Genomic DNA, 14225 nt, shown 5'->3' with positions numbered 1-14225 from the left:
TACAGTAGGATATGGGGGGCATGCTACTGGGATATGTCAACATGGACTTGAATTTGTGTTCTGTTGACTATGTTAGGTTGTTAGTTAGGACCACATGAGATACCATACACTGGCAGCATGGGTGAGGCACAGGCCTTTTACAGAGGATTGTAGGCTATTTGGTAGTGATGCAGGTCATCTGTAGCAGGCCAGTGCATTCTTTCATGCCTACATTCCCAGGCTGTGAGCCAGTGGATTCCCCTGGGGTGACAGGGTAAGTGTGTGAGGTGTTACTGGCAATACTTCCTGCCCATATTGATCCACTGGTCTGGATGCAGGCAAGGTGCTGCTTACAGATAGGGACACACCTGCAAAGGACACCTCTTCAGCATGCTGTATTCCCATACAGAAGTGGGGTCATAATGTACTCATTCCCAGCAGCAAAGATCTGACCTGTATAAACCTGTGGCTGATGGTTTTGTGAGCTGAGTGCATGTGTGATATTGAAGCTACTTGCACCTGACTCACAAATATACCTGGGACATTCCCCTTATGCTGCATTGTACATGGACATAGGCAGTCTCTCATTACTTTATAACTGTGCCTTTTGTGGTCTGCCAGTGATTGGCCAGACTACACCACTATTCCATACTACATGAACAACTAATGTGCTGCTAACCTATATGTAGAATTCCCAAGTTGTGTGCAGTTGGCAGTTACATTATATGTACACTGTCTAGGGTACTTCCACCTGTGTATTGTGTGTATGGGCCCACATTCATGGCATGTCCATCTTTCAGATGGTGACAGATATTGACATCTGATCAGTGAGTATGGACAACTGCTGACATGGGTATTGCTGAGAAGCATTGTGGTTGGCACTGCAGTTGTCAGAACATGGCCCTGTCAACCACAGTACTGCCCATAGGCCACTGAGACACAACCCTCCATGCCTACATGCTGACCACTTCCAGACAATATTGAACACACAACAACCTAACACACATACCCCTGCATATTGTACGCATGCAACAATCTATCCTGTAGATTGGGCCAGCTCGGGCAATCTGTGCTCCGCTGATATTACTCCTCACACTTACATGTTACTGCATTTCTACATAGGATTGTGTGTGTGTGGGGGGCATAACTGATGACTTTAAACATTTGCTATGACTGTACTGGTATTTCAGGTACTCTGTTGGCTTCCATTTCATATTGTATTTTGACCTAATGGACACTGGAGGCATATCAGTAGAGTACAGATCTTAGGTTTTATTGACCTACATTTCAGTTTCAGACTTCTTACCCTTCAGAACTAACATACAACTGCCAGACCTGTTGTAATCTGTCTGTGTAGGTCTGGAGGGGGGCTGTTCACAATTGCTATCATTTGGAGGTCTTAGACCAGCCTTTCTTTATGGTAATCTACACCTGTCCTGCTGGCTGAGGCTGGTGGTGGGTATGTGAGCCTCACTGACATGCATGTGTGTGTCCTATAGACACCCACAGTTATTTGTCCACCACATGTACTGCAGTGGGGTTTGTCACCTCATCTAGTTCTGCCTAGTATGTTAACACCAGTATTTGTTATGGATTTCATGCTGCCCGTATAGGTGTCCACTATCTGCTGCCATCCCATTCGGCCACCCGATTCCCTTGCATGTTTGCATCCATACCATAGATACAACTATCAGAACATACTACTCCATTCGGTAATTGATAGGAAGAGTGACTTACCTTGTGGCAGGTGGGCTGACTATGTCAGATGCACATAGTACACTCCATATACATGGTAAAGCACAGGTAGTGTCATGTTTGGCATCCCTTTTACTGTATGTGTGAGTCAGAGAGAGGTGTCATTCCCTGGGTTCCTTCCATGTCAGTGTATGTGCTATGCGTTGCCTCTTTGCCAAGCCCTGGGCATACTGGGCATGCCTCCTTCTGTCTACAGGGGCAGGCTCAGGTAGTTCCTCCTTCAAGTCACTCTGTGCCTGTGATGGCCTTGGTAATGGTGGTTGGCTGTGTGGTCTTGTCCCATGCTGTTCCTGCTGCAGCTGTTCCCGCAGGATCATATTCTGTAGCATGGCACATACTATGAACATTTGTGTACATATAGCTGGAGAGCACTGCAAGGCTCCTCTGGATATGTCCAGGCAGTGGAACCATGACTTGAGCATCCCAAACACATGCTCTATAATCATTCTGCTTTGTGCATGTGCCTCATTATGGAGTCCTTGTTCAGGTCTGTGTGCAATTCTGAGGCGTGACATCAGCCACAGCTCCAGCGTGTAGCCAGCATCCCCTACTAGGTGGCCATATGGGTGTCCCCACTGGCAAATGACTGGTACAGCTGTGCCATATGCCAGAGTTGTGATAGCTTCCAGGACTGTCAGCACACACATTCAAATTAATGCTCTGGGCATCGTGCATGACCTGGCAGTTGATGGAAGGGAAACCCTTGCGGTTTATGTAGACCCTACCCAGCTCACCAGGTGGTGCTTTGATGTGTATGTGCGTGCAGTCTATAGCACCCACTACCTCAGGGTATTCTGCTATTTGGTGGAAGAGATCAAAGCCTCACGGGTGTTGAGGAAATATATGTGCTCACTGGCATGTGCTGACATGACATCCAGGAACTGGTAGAGTACCCTGGTTGCTGATGCCTGTGAGATCCTCATGTTATCCCCAGTTGAAAGGTACCTGTGACTAGTATTCTTAAGCCTACACATACCTTGGAATCCACTGGGATAGGTTCCCCTGTGTTGGTTCTGTGTGTGAGGTGGGGCCAGCACTACTCAACTATTTGCTGTAGAATCTCCCTGTCCACCTTATAGCACTCCACTATCTCCAACTCATGTAGCCCCTGGTAGGTTACCCTGGGTTTGTATACTCTTCTCCTCCTCCTCACTGTGGGATGGTCATCAGCATTCACATACTCACCACACTCAGCCTCTTGCACATATTGATGTATGAGAGTGACAGCAGCCCCTAACAGTTTGTTAGTTTTGCCAGATAAAATTTCCCCGTCTGTGTATACCGGTGGTGTAGAGTTCTGGGAAAAAACAGACTGAAAGGTGTTTGCATATTTTATAGTAGTGTGCTGGGCTGCTGCCTGTGTAATTGGCTGTTTCTGATACATTTCACCTGCCAGCTATGCTAGTTCTCCTTGATTGCCTTCCTACTGCTGTTTTCCCTTCCTATTGCCTTCCCATTTAAGCCCCAATGTGCGCTGTACATACCCACTGCTCAGATGTGAACAGTGCTGCTATTTCTTGTTTTTTTTTTTTAAACTGGTGCTCTGCACGCACGCCCATTTAAGCAGGGAAAACAGTGCTCAACAATGTGAGACACACCCCCTTACTTAGCTGTGCTTAGCTAAGGGCAAACATGGGGCTACAGAGCTCCATTAAGCTTACAGCATGCATGACACATCCCCTTATGAGGTCATCCACTTCTTATACTTATACAGGGGTGTTGCTACACCTACACGGTTGGGTGCAAGTTAACACTGACAGGAAATCTGTGATTCAATATCAGTCCCCTCATTTACATAAGCCAGACTGCTAATTCATAGTTACCACACTCACACTCAGCCTTCCCCCTTAGCAACCACTATTCCCTGGTATTGTTTTCTTATGCATACCATTGACTATTATGGCAAAATGCTGATTTGGGTATAAAAGCTTATTTCCCCCTCTTTTTTATTTTTGTGGTGATCCCATTTGCCCTATGCTTAAATGGCCAAAAAAAAACATATTTGTTTATAAAATTTCAGCTATTTTTCATGCCAGTGGCCATATATTTGGCTATTGGCATGCCTACTACATATAATACATGCTTTCTTTTGAGCTGTCATGCCTATGTTTTGTAATTTGCAGAAATATATTCGGTTAGTAACTGAATACATTTCTGCAGGTTACACTATTCCTGCGCAGATGCCTGCCTGCTTCCTGGATCACTAATTTACCTCATTTGCATGGTTTTCACCAGCAAATGAGGTAATTAGCATACAGCAATGGTGTCCGTGCAGGAATAGTGTAGCAGCACTTCTGCACATCCCAGGAGCTTGATCCTGGATCGCTCATCGGCCATATTGCGTGCAGCAGCTCTTGCACTATTCCTGCATCCGTGCAGAGCTTGCTGAATCCAGGGGTTAGTGTGTATAAATGATCTTTTTCATTTATCATGTATGGCAATAGTGTTTTCTGTAAAGTGCTGCTTGATATGGCTGTAGTTGATTTTGTCAGGTTTTTAAGTTCCATAGAATAATGTTCCTTTTACTGAGACCAGGATGCTGAAGCTCATGTTATTATTTTGCAGGACCTGCAGTATTACCAGAGTGTGACATTTACAGTATAATGTGATGTGTTTCTGAGCTTGGGTGTGGGGAATCTTTGCAGTGATGGCTCTGAGAATTAATTTTAGCTTCAAAAAGAGAATCATTGTAGATACATGATATAGGACTTGGTACCAACCATTAATGTGGAATATGAAGCATCTAAGGAGAAAGTAAGGGTGCTATGGAATATGCAAGCAATAATACAGAGCAGTGTGGGTGTTACTGGGAAATAACAGACCATACAGGGGTATTGTGGGACCTGATGCCTCAGACAGAAGGTGTACACATGCCTGGAAAGTCTGTTATTTCCCTGTGATGCCTATCCTGGGTGGTATTACTGCACTTAGAAAATGGGCTGTCTGTTAAATTGTTTTGTATTTGTTTTTTGTGTCTATCTGCTTATCTATATCTATCTGTCTTTCTATCTCTGTCTCTATCTATCTATCCAAATGGGTATAGGATACTTTTTTTTTCATGTAAAGTAGTTCCTCTGCCTAACATTTCAAAGTTGATGTATGCTATGTGATAGTTTTTGGTGAACTTATTTTACATCCAAAATATTTATAATGTTAGTATTTAATAATGGTTGGGATGCATTTAGAAAAGGCTGACTCCAGTGGGAAGTCCTGACATGAGCTGCTGCTGCTGGTGATGAAAGATACCAGCCAGTGGAACAAAGTGGACTTGGTGTGGAGAATGCAGTAATAAATGACATAAATGTGGATAGTGAAAGTTTTTTTAGGGACAGACAAATTTCCCCCACAGAGGCCCTCAGAGAAATCAACAACAAGGTCAGAACCAATTTGCTCAGCAGGCGGAGTTCCAAAAACAACTGAGACCATATAGGAGGGGTGGTTCATACAACAGGAGGGGTTGGGGATATTGGAACAGGATATGAATGGTTGTGACACTTTGATGGATAATCAAACTAATAATGTTGCTCTATGACCTGTTTCAATTTGCTACAATAGTGACCATGATTTTAAAGTGTTTAATTTTTCTTCAGTTTCTGTTGATAGAAGCTACTGTGATTTCTTTGCAAATGTTTTCACCTTCATTCCAGGTAGGTCTATGCATGTGGCTAATACTTCAATCGATTTGAAACACTATGTTAGGAAACTTCATTTTGAAATTATGTTTCATAATGTGCATAATGTTACTAACCCTTTAGCAATTCCTAGCACCTTTAATCCTCCATTACATCCCTCACTGGAACTGTTTATTTATTAAATTATGTGAGATTGACATATGAAATATTCATATATATAATTTGCCAGCATTTAGTAATGTTAACCAGTCTGAAAGGGTGATTTTCAAAAGTTTAAAGTCCATCAGAATTATGAAGCCCAATAAAGGGGGAGTGCTTGTAATAATGGCTAGGTGTGATGTAATGGCTAGGTTTTTCACCACTTTCCTATCACCCTTTTTCTTTTCAAGAAATTAGCATGGGGTAAGAGGGAGTAAGCAGTAGTAAGTGGGAATATGCCTGTTTGCATGGTGCTAAGCGATGCCTACACAGATTAAGCACTTTTAAGGCTAACTGTCTGTAAGCATATTTAACTGGAAGTTAGCATTGCTTACCACCAAGCAAACCCACTTACAACTGCTTAAAAGTGCCTTAATCACTCTGTATCCAGCAGCCCTTGTTCTGCCCAGCAACAAAATAATCAACCCTTGCAAGTCTTGAACCGAGGACCATGCACACCATAGCCACAGCAAATTACCACTAAGCCATCTGAGCTGTACATAAGTCTAATGTTTAATCAAACATATCATGCAGCACAGTCATTCAACAGTAGGGAAAATGTGTGTGTGTGTGTGTGTGTGTGTGTGTGTGTGTGTGCGTGTGTGTGTGTGTGTGTGTGTGTGTGTGTGTGTGTGTATATATATATATATATATATATGTATATATATATATATATATATATATATATAAATATATGTACATATATATGTATGGGTCTACTTCAAAACATTTAAAACCCATAACATCGAATTTCATAACATCTAACACTACAAATCACTAGAAAATAACATCCCCTCCACATATAATGACACCAAACTACCAAACACACTTTTTACTATGTTTCTGAAAGGGGACAAGGCCCCTGCACCCCTCATGTGGGGGTCTCTGCTCCCCACACCTCTGTAAATTAAATATACCAACTCCAAGATCGCACTACAGTGAGAAAAAGTTAATTTCCTAACCCCACTGTATCAAGCCCCCCTGCAGAAATATAGTAAAAAGTGTGTTTAGTAGTTTGGTGTCATTATATGTGGAGAGGATGTTATTTTCATGTGATTTGTAGTGTTAGATGTTATGAAATTCAGTGTTATGGATTTTAGATGTTTTGGGTTTTAGATATTCTGGTCTCAATGTTATGAAATTAGATGTTATGGGTTTTAGATATTTTGAAGGGGACTCATATATATATATATATATATATATATATATATATATATATATATATATATATATATATATATATATATATATATATATATAAATATATATATATATATATATATATATATATATATATATATATATATATACACACACACACACACACACATATATATATATATACATATATATATATATATATATATATATATATATATATATATATATATATATATATATGTACATATATATATATATATATATATATATATATATATATATATATATATATGTATATACAAAACTGATGCGGAATAAGGTGAAGTCCCAAGACTGGAAAAACTCCCTTATCAGCCTCAACAAAAGGTTGAGATCCCACATCAAATCCTCTAAAGCTTGCTATAAAAACAGAATTGCAGCAGATAGTAAAGACAACCACAAGGCCTTCTATAGTTATGTAAAGAATCTCCATGGCAAGACCCAGATTTTCTCTGAGCTACTGCACAATGGTACCTCCTATAACGAGCCAACAGATATTGCCAATATACTGGCTGACAGATTTAGTGCTAAAATTACCCCCCCAAAGGACCAATCAAAATACCAATAGATAGCCAGGCACACACTATTACTGCTGCACAGGTTAAACAGCACTGTCCAAAGCCAAGTATACAGCTTCTATGGGACCTGGCAATATCCCTGGCTGGATTCTACATGAACTACAGAGTGAACTGGCACCACACCTGTGTGGCCTGTTCAATCACAGCCTCACCTCAGGCTTTGTCCCTACCAAATGGTGCACTGCTACAGTCATCTCTCTCCACAATAGAGGAGTGACTACACACCCTGGGAATTATCGCCCCATTAGCCTGATGAATCTGTTATGCAAAGCTATGGAATGCATCATCATGGACATAATAAACAAGGATACAGGGAATCTCCAAACTCTGGATCCTACACAGTTTGGTTTTGTGAAGGGTAGATCATGCCTGCTCAATGTGGTCGACTTCTTTGAGTCAGTCACCAGAGCTGTGCATGAAGTCAAGGTAGTTCATACAGTCTACCTTGATCTGGCCAAGGCCTTTGATACCATTGTCCACTCAGGAATCATAGAAAAACACACTAAGCTAGGAATCAACCCCAAAATCACTAGGTGGGTTGCAAACTGGCTCACAGATAGAACACACAGTGTGAAAGTAGCTGATTCCAAGTCAGACTGATGACCAGAGATGAGTGGAGTCCCACAGTGTTCAGCCCTCGGACCTCTCCTGTTTGATATCTACTTCTATGAAGTCCAGGCCAACATGAAGGGACTCTGGCTGACAAAGTTCTCAGATGATTGCAAGTTGGGAGCTATTATTAACTCCCCAAGTGATGTTGACATCCTACCAAAAATACCTCAATGAGACCAACGACTGGTGTCAGAACCATGGCCTTAAGCTCAATATCAAAAAGGTGTCATGATCCCCCTTGGGGAAAAACCCAGTTCCCTTGAATTACCACATTTATGCTAGTGCAGTGAACACAGGAAATGTTATAAGAGATCTGGGAACACAGATTGACAGCAAACTCTCTTTTGACCACCATGTTGCCACTGTCATCAGAAAGTCCTTCTATGTGGCACATCTCATTACTACGGGTTTTGCATCCAGGAAGAAAGAGGTCATTCTCTCCCTACTCTTCCCTCATTAAGCCAATCGAGTACAATGCCACATTTGGCATGTACTTCTCTAGACACCTGCAACAACTGAAGAGGCCACAAAAGTACCTCACAAAGAGGATCCTAGGCCTTAAACACTTTTCCTATATGGACAGACTCAAAAAACTCCAACTATTCTCTGTGTCATATTGCATACTTAGAGGTGATCTGTGCTTGACTTACAAAGCCATGTCTGACCCAGCTCTGTTAGAAATGCTACATCTAAGGAAATCTCAATCCCTCTGCATCACACACTCCAGAAACCTCAATCTCATAACTACAAGCAACAGAACATGCTGGAGGGACAGGTTCATAACCGAGAGGCTGTCCATGCTATGGAAAAGACTTCCCATATATGTCAAGCAGGCCACCTCACTGGCCCTGTTAAAGAGAAATCTTGATGAGTAGATGGGAAATAGATAATTCATCCTGGGGATCACTCCAGTGGGTTTACTCAACAGAGGCACTAAGAACTAAGGTCAGGTGGCACAATGCCAGCGTAATCCTGTGGGCTAGGCTTGTAAAGGCTCCAGGGCCATTTGCCTAGTACACAACTATGAACCTATATAAATATGTATAGATATATTTATGTGTATATATATATATATATATATATATATATATATATATATATATATATACATATATATCCTACAGTTCCTGTTCTTCCCAGAAATAAAATAATCATCCCTGCCAAGTTGCCAAGTCTTGGACCCAGGACTCTCTACATCATAGCCACAGCAAATTACCACTACACCACCTGAGCTGCATAAAGTAAGGGTGGTGGCATGGGACAGGAAAGTGTGGTGACTATGGCTGCTGTGTCTGTACACAGCAGCCATAGCTGGATGTCCAGCAAGGTCCCACACAGTCAGATGGATGGGGGTGCTCATAGGAGGACTGCTAGCCATCATGCCCCTGGCAGAAGAGCCACAGCAGGTGTCACCATACGCATGTTTTGGGTCATTATGGAGACACAGGCACCTATGGAACACTACGATATACATCTGAGAAGGAATATGCAACACTCATGTTTACACATAAAAAGATATATATATATATTTATATATATATATATATATACACATATATATATATACATATACATGCACACACATATATTTATATATATATATATATATATATATATATATATATATATATATATATACACACATATATATACACACATATATATATATATATATATATATATATATATATATATATATATATATATATATATATATATAGAGAGAGAGATATATATATATGTTTATATATATATATATATATATATATATATATATATATATATATATATATATATGTAAAACATGGCCATAACATGTAGTGGAGTCATACCTCAGCATCATAACTCTCAACCTCTTGGTGCAAGGGAATGTAATGTAAGTATTGTAGTTATAAATGTAAAATGTTGCTACAGTAACAGGGTTTGTGTCAACATACATGTTCTGAAAGAAGGCTCTTCTGAAACTGACATGTATGCTATCAGTTACTGACAGACAACATAAAATCATCATAGTGAAGTATCACACAAATCACAGTAATGATCCTGTGGAATACAGCAGAAATATGAGCAATAAACATGGACAGTCTGACACAATCTGGTCAGTCGTGAGGTATACACAGAACTCCTTACTGCAAGAAATGTGGACCAAGACTGACAAAGGGGATGTTTAAAGCCACAAAAATGGGGATATATCACAAATACTGGAGTAGATACGCTCACACAGTTGATGCATGCACACCCTCCTGTCTGTCCTCACACATATTAACTGGAGGAGCAGAGGTTCCAAGCCTACATACTTCCCACTAGTTAGTGACATACATCTTCACAGCATCCCACTGCTTTGTCAGAAATACACAACACATATGGTGGCCAGGCAACAGTATACCTGATGAATATCTGGACATAACATCACACTAGGGTAAATACACTGAGCTGCTAGGTGTGTCACCAAGCACTGTCTAAACTACAAGCGGACTGCCACAACACTAACCCAATTTTCCTATGTGGGAATACACATGTAATTACAAATATAGCAGGCACTACAGGTATGTAACAGCACCGAGTAACACACACCAGTGTGAAAGTGCATACCCACAACCAATCTCAACACAGTCACAGTCACATAGTGGTAAGCCTGATTAATAGTACACTTTATGGACTGTGTGAACAAAACCCATCACCATGTTTGCCACTCACACACTAACCCTACATATACTGGCCCGATTCATAGTGTAGTCTGATGCCTGACTGATATGGGACATGTCTCAGTCTGGCCCTACAAACATATAAGCTGATAGGGTACCAGAAACTGGAGCAGCACCTGTCAGCTAGAACAGGACCAATAACACTGACATCTACCCCAGTCTGTACACGGGCCAAATAATTGCTACACAATACTGACACTCTGTCAACAATCACCATAAGTACACAGACCTCACTACTGTACAGACGACAACAGAATGTTCAGGTTTTGTCCTGAAATATAAGGCCTCCTATACATAACATGTCTGGCAGTCTGATATATCACTGGCTTGATATCAGGAATTATGTCAGTAAATAATGATATACTGTACATATTCACCTCTTACTGCATGACATATGGACAAAGGGTGACAGACTTGGGGGACAGAGCCACAAACACAGGGCCATTATTGACATATTGCTGTTATAAACTGAAAAATGTGCTGGTGTAACAGGGTTTGTTGTAACCTATCTCTTTTGAGGAAAATGAAGTCAGTAACACACATGGATGTTACCATTTACTGATTGCAATCATCAGGTTATGCTACTGCATTTATAAAGACAGAAAATGTGTGAGTAACACATCAAATCTAAGACTCCTAATTCTGGCCAGTCTGCAGATAGCCCTACAGGTGAGAGTTTTCTCAACCACATAACACTGTTATGTCAGACTTTAAATCACGCAGGACAGCCATATCCACACAAACCCTGTTACTTCAAATGTAGAACAGCAATACTTACATTCTTTCCCCGTGTCTAAGACATCCCCCTCCAATTTGTTGGCCTGTCTCCACAGCGTTTGTTGTAAGAGGTATTTCTAACTACCCTATGTGCTACTGTTTGTCAGACACCCACATGAAGTCCTACTCACAGTGAAGGCTAAGGGCCAACACCCACATGAAGTGCATAGTTACAGGAGTGTGTTTCTATGCAACTGGCTATAGGAATGATACCACAGCTGTTCCACATGCAATTAGAATTGGGGGACTCCAATTTGTGCACAGGCCATCAGCTGATCATGAGCATTAGCTACAAAGGTTAAGCTGCTGCCTATGCAAAACAGATGTAGTTTTCTACATCTATGAGAGAGTGAGAGTGAGAGCGAGAGAGAGGGAGACAGAGAGAGAGAGAGAGAGACAGAGACCGAGAGAGAGAGAGAGAGAGAGAATTAAAGAAAATAAACCAACAAAAAGCAAGACCATCACAACCAGACTACAAAAAGACATCTGTGAGACACAGCCATCTACCTGTGAATTACAGCAACTGAAACAGGCAAAGAAAAAAATGCATGTGAAACAAGTAATCATGTACTTGAGGCCTGTTACAACAAAATCTGCAAATTTGCAACCAATTCTAAGAACTCTTCCCATCACTGTCACTCCCTACACTCCTTAAACTGGCTAGAACTCCACAACCACCTAAAGTACCTACAACTTACAACAGTCCACAAACTCATCTTTAAACCAGCAGAATGCCCCTCTCTTGCTAAATCTCTAACACCCTACACACCTACCCGTACCCTGAGATCCACAGGCCAAAACCTCCTGCATGTACACAAACCCATCCACCCAACTGGTAAACTACTACTATTCCACACTATAGCCAAACTATGGAACAATCTCCCCACACCACTATGTAATATACCTAACCACAACAATTTCAAATCCATGCTTCTCTCCCATCTCTCCTCCAAATGGGAATGTCCTCCACATGCTCCCACCTAAAACTCGCACATTACTAACTCCACACTTAAATCATCATTTCTTTGCCTACTTTAAACTAAATTCAGAGATCTTGCTCAGAACACCTTTTCATAAATATTTTGCATGCATGCCTCTGGCCTACCTTACTCATATTCTCAAACTTTCATTGTTTGCTTTTCTTATCCATTGTACCCATAATATTGTTTTCCTCTGTAATATTGTTAGTTTGTCTCTATTCATATGTATTTGTATGTCTGTTTGGGGCTTTTCCCCTCGGGTCTCCACTGAAAAAGGTTAATTCTTACCCAGCTGGACCAACCCGGTTAATAAATGCAAATAAATAAATAAATAAATAAATGTAATAGAATGTAGTAGGGTGTATGTAAAAGAGGTAAATAGGAATTTCAACAAATATTTCCTGATAACACTTGCTGTACTGATATACTGCTGATCAGAACCTATGGCCATAGCATCTGTGTCTGTCTGCAGTGACACAGAACACAGCTCACTCCCCTGAGACAGTCACATATGACTACTGTAGTGTGGTTTAAACAATACTGACTGTGACACTCTTATGCCAGCTAATGGTATGTTGCATATATCCACGTTAACTGCGAGTACTAGTATGATATACATGTTATATATATATATATATATATATATATATATATATATATATATATATATAGATAGTGTGTGTGTGTGTGTGTGTGTGTGTGTGTGTGTGTGTGTGTGTGTGTGTGTGTGTGTGTGTGTGTGTGTGTGTGTGTGTATATATATATATATATATCTATCTATATATATATATATATATATATATATATATATATATATATATATATATATATATATGTGTGTGTGTGTGTGTGTGTGTGTGTGTATATATATATATATATATATTATATATATACATACATACATATATATATATATATACATATATATATATATATATATATATATATATATATATATACACACACACATATATATAGTGACTCATAATTGGAATGGTTCACTTGTAAAACCATGCATATGAACTCATGTATTGCACCTGAAGGCAGGCCACCTGTGAGGGCGGAAGACATTGTATCAGCATGATGTTTCAGTCAGGTATGATACCTCATGCTGCCATATTTCAGTACACTCACTGTGGCCTATTTGTCTATAATATCACATCCATGGGCATTGTTAAGGCACACAGACCACTTCGGACCAAGTATAGATTGCAAACATATGGATATGCCAGACTCATCTGTACAGAGGACTGTACAATGGTTTAACATAGTGCATGTGAGGCAGATGTTGTTACCACACAATACAAAGTAATGGCAGTGGGAGGTAGTCACCAGCCATGTATGGTATACACATCAAAATGGTATAAGCCATGCAAGATATGATCCTCACACATACACAGTTGCCAGCATAAGGATTAGAACTCCTGCCTATCTAGGGATGTTAACTATAGTGTTACGCAGTTACCGTACATGCTACAGCCCTTACTGAACTTTCACATGGCCAAAGCCACTGATAACTGCACAAATTTGGTAAACTACTACAGGTGGCAGACAGTCTGCCTTCTGTTCCACCCATACATCATGCTAGTTCTACCTGTCTTGGACTTCAACTAGCATTATAGCTTGGCACTTCACCAGGTTATTGTATCAAGATGTTTGGCATACCTGGGAGCTGTCAGCACTAGTTGTTTATCACAGAAGTAGCCCCAGTACTTGGAAGTTATGTCCACCCATCCTTGTATGTTTGTAGGGCAGTTATCTGTGCTTTCACCCATTAACTTGGAGCACTTGTCCATTCTGAGGCACTGT

The 14225-nt window shown here is 40.5% G+C and overlaps 1 protein-coding gene across 1 annotated transcript in view; it reads right to left on the bottom strand.

Annotated features, from left to right (window-relative positions):
- Positions 1 to 14225, bottom strand: part of LOC122814238 (dynein axonemal heavy chain 5-like) — a 3525594-nt gene that overhangs the window by 2378170 nt on the left and 1133199 nt on the right. The gene's annotated exons all lie outside the window — the stretch shown is intronic.

This window comes from Protopterus annectens, chromosome 1.part1 (assembly GCF_019279795.1).
Source record: "Protopterus annectens isolate FY-2018-M chromosome 1.part1, PAN1.0, whole genome shotgun sequence".
Lineage (NCBI taxonomy): Eukaryota > Metazoa > Chordata > Ceratodontiformes > Protopteridae > Protopterus > Protopterus annectens.
Note: the sequence above shows the minus strand (reverse complement) of the source record. Positions and strands in the feature narration are given on the sequence as shown.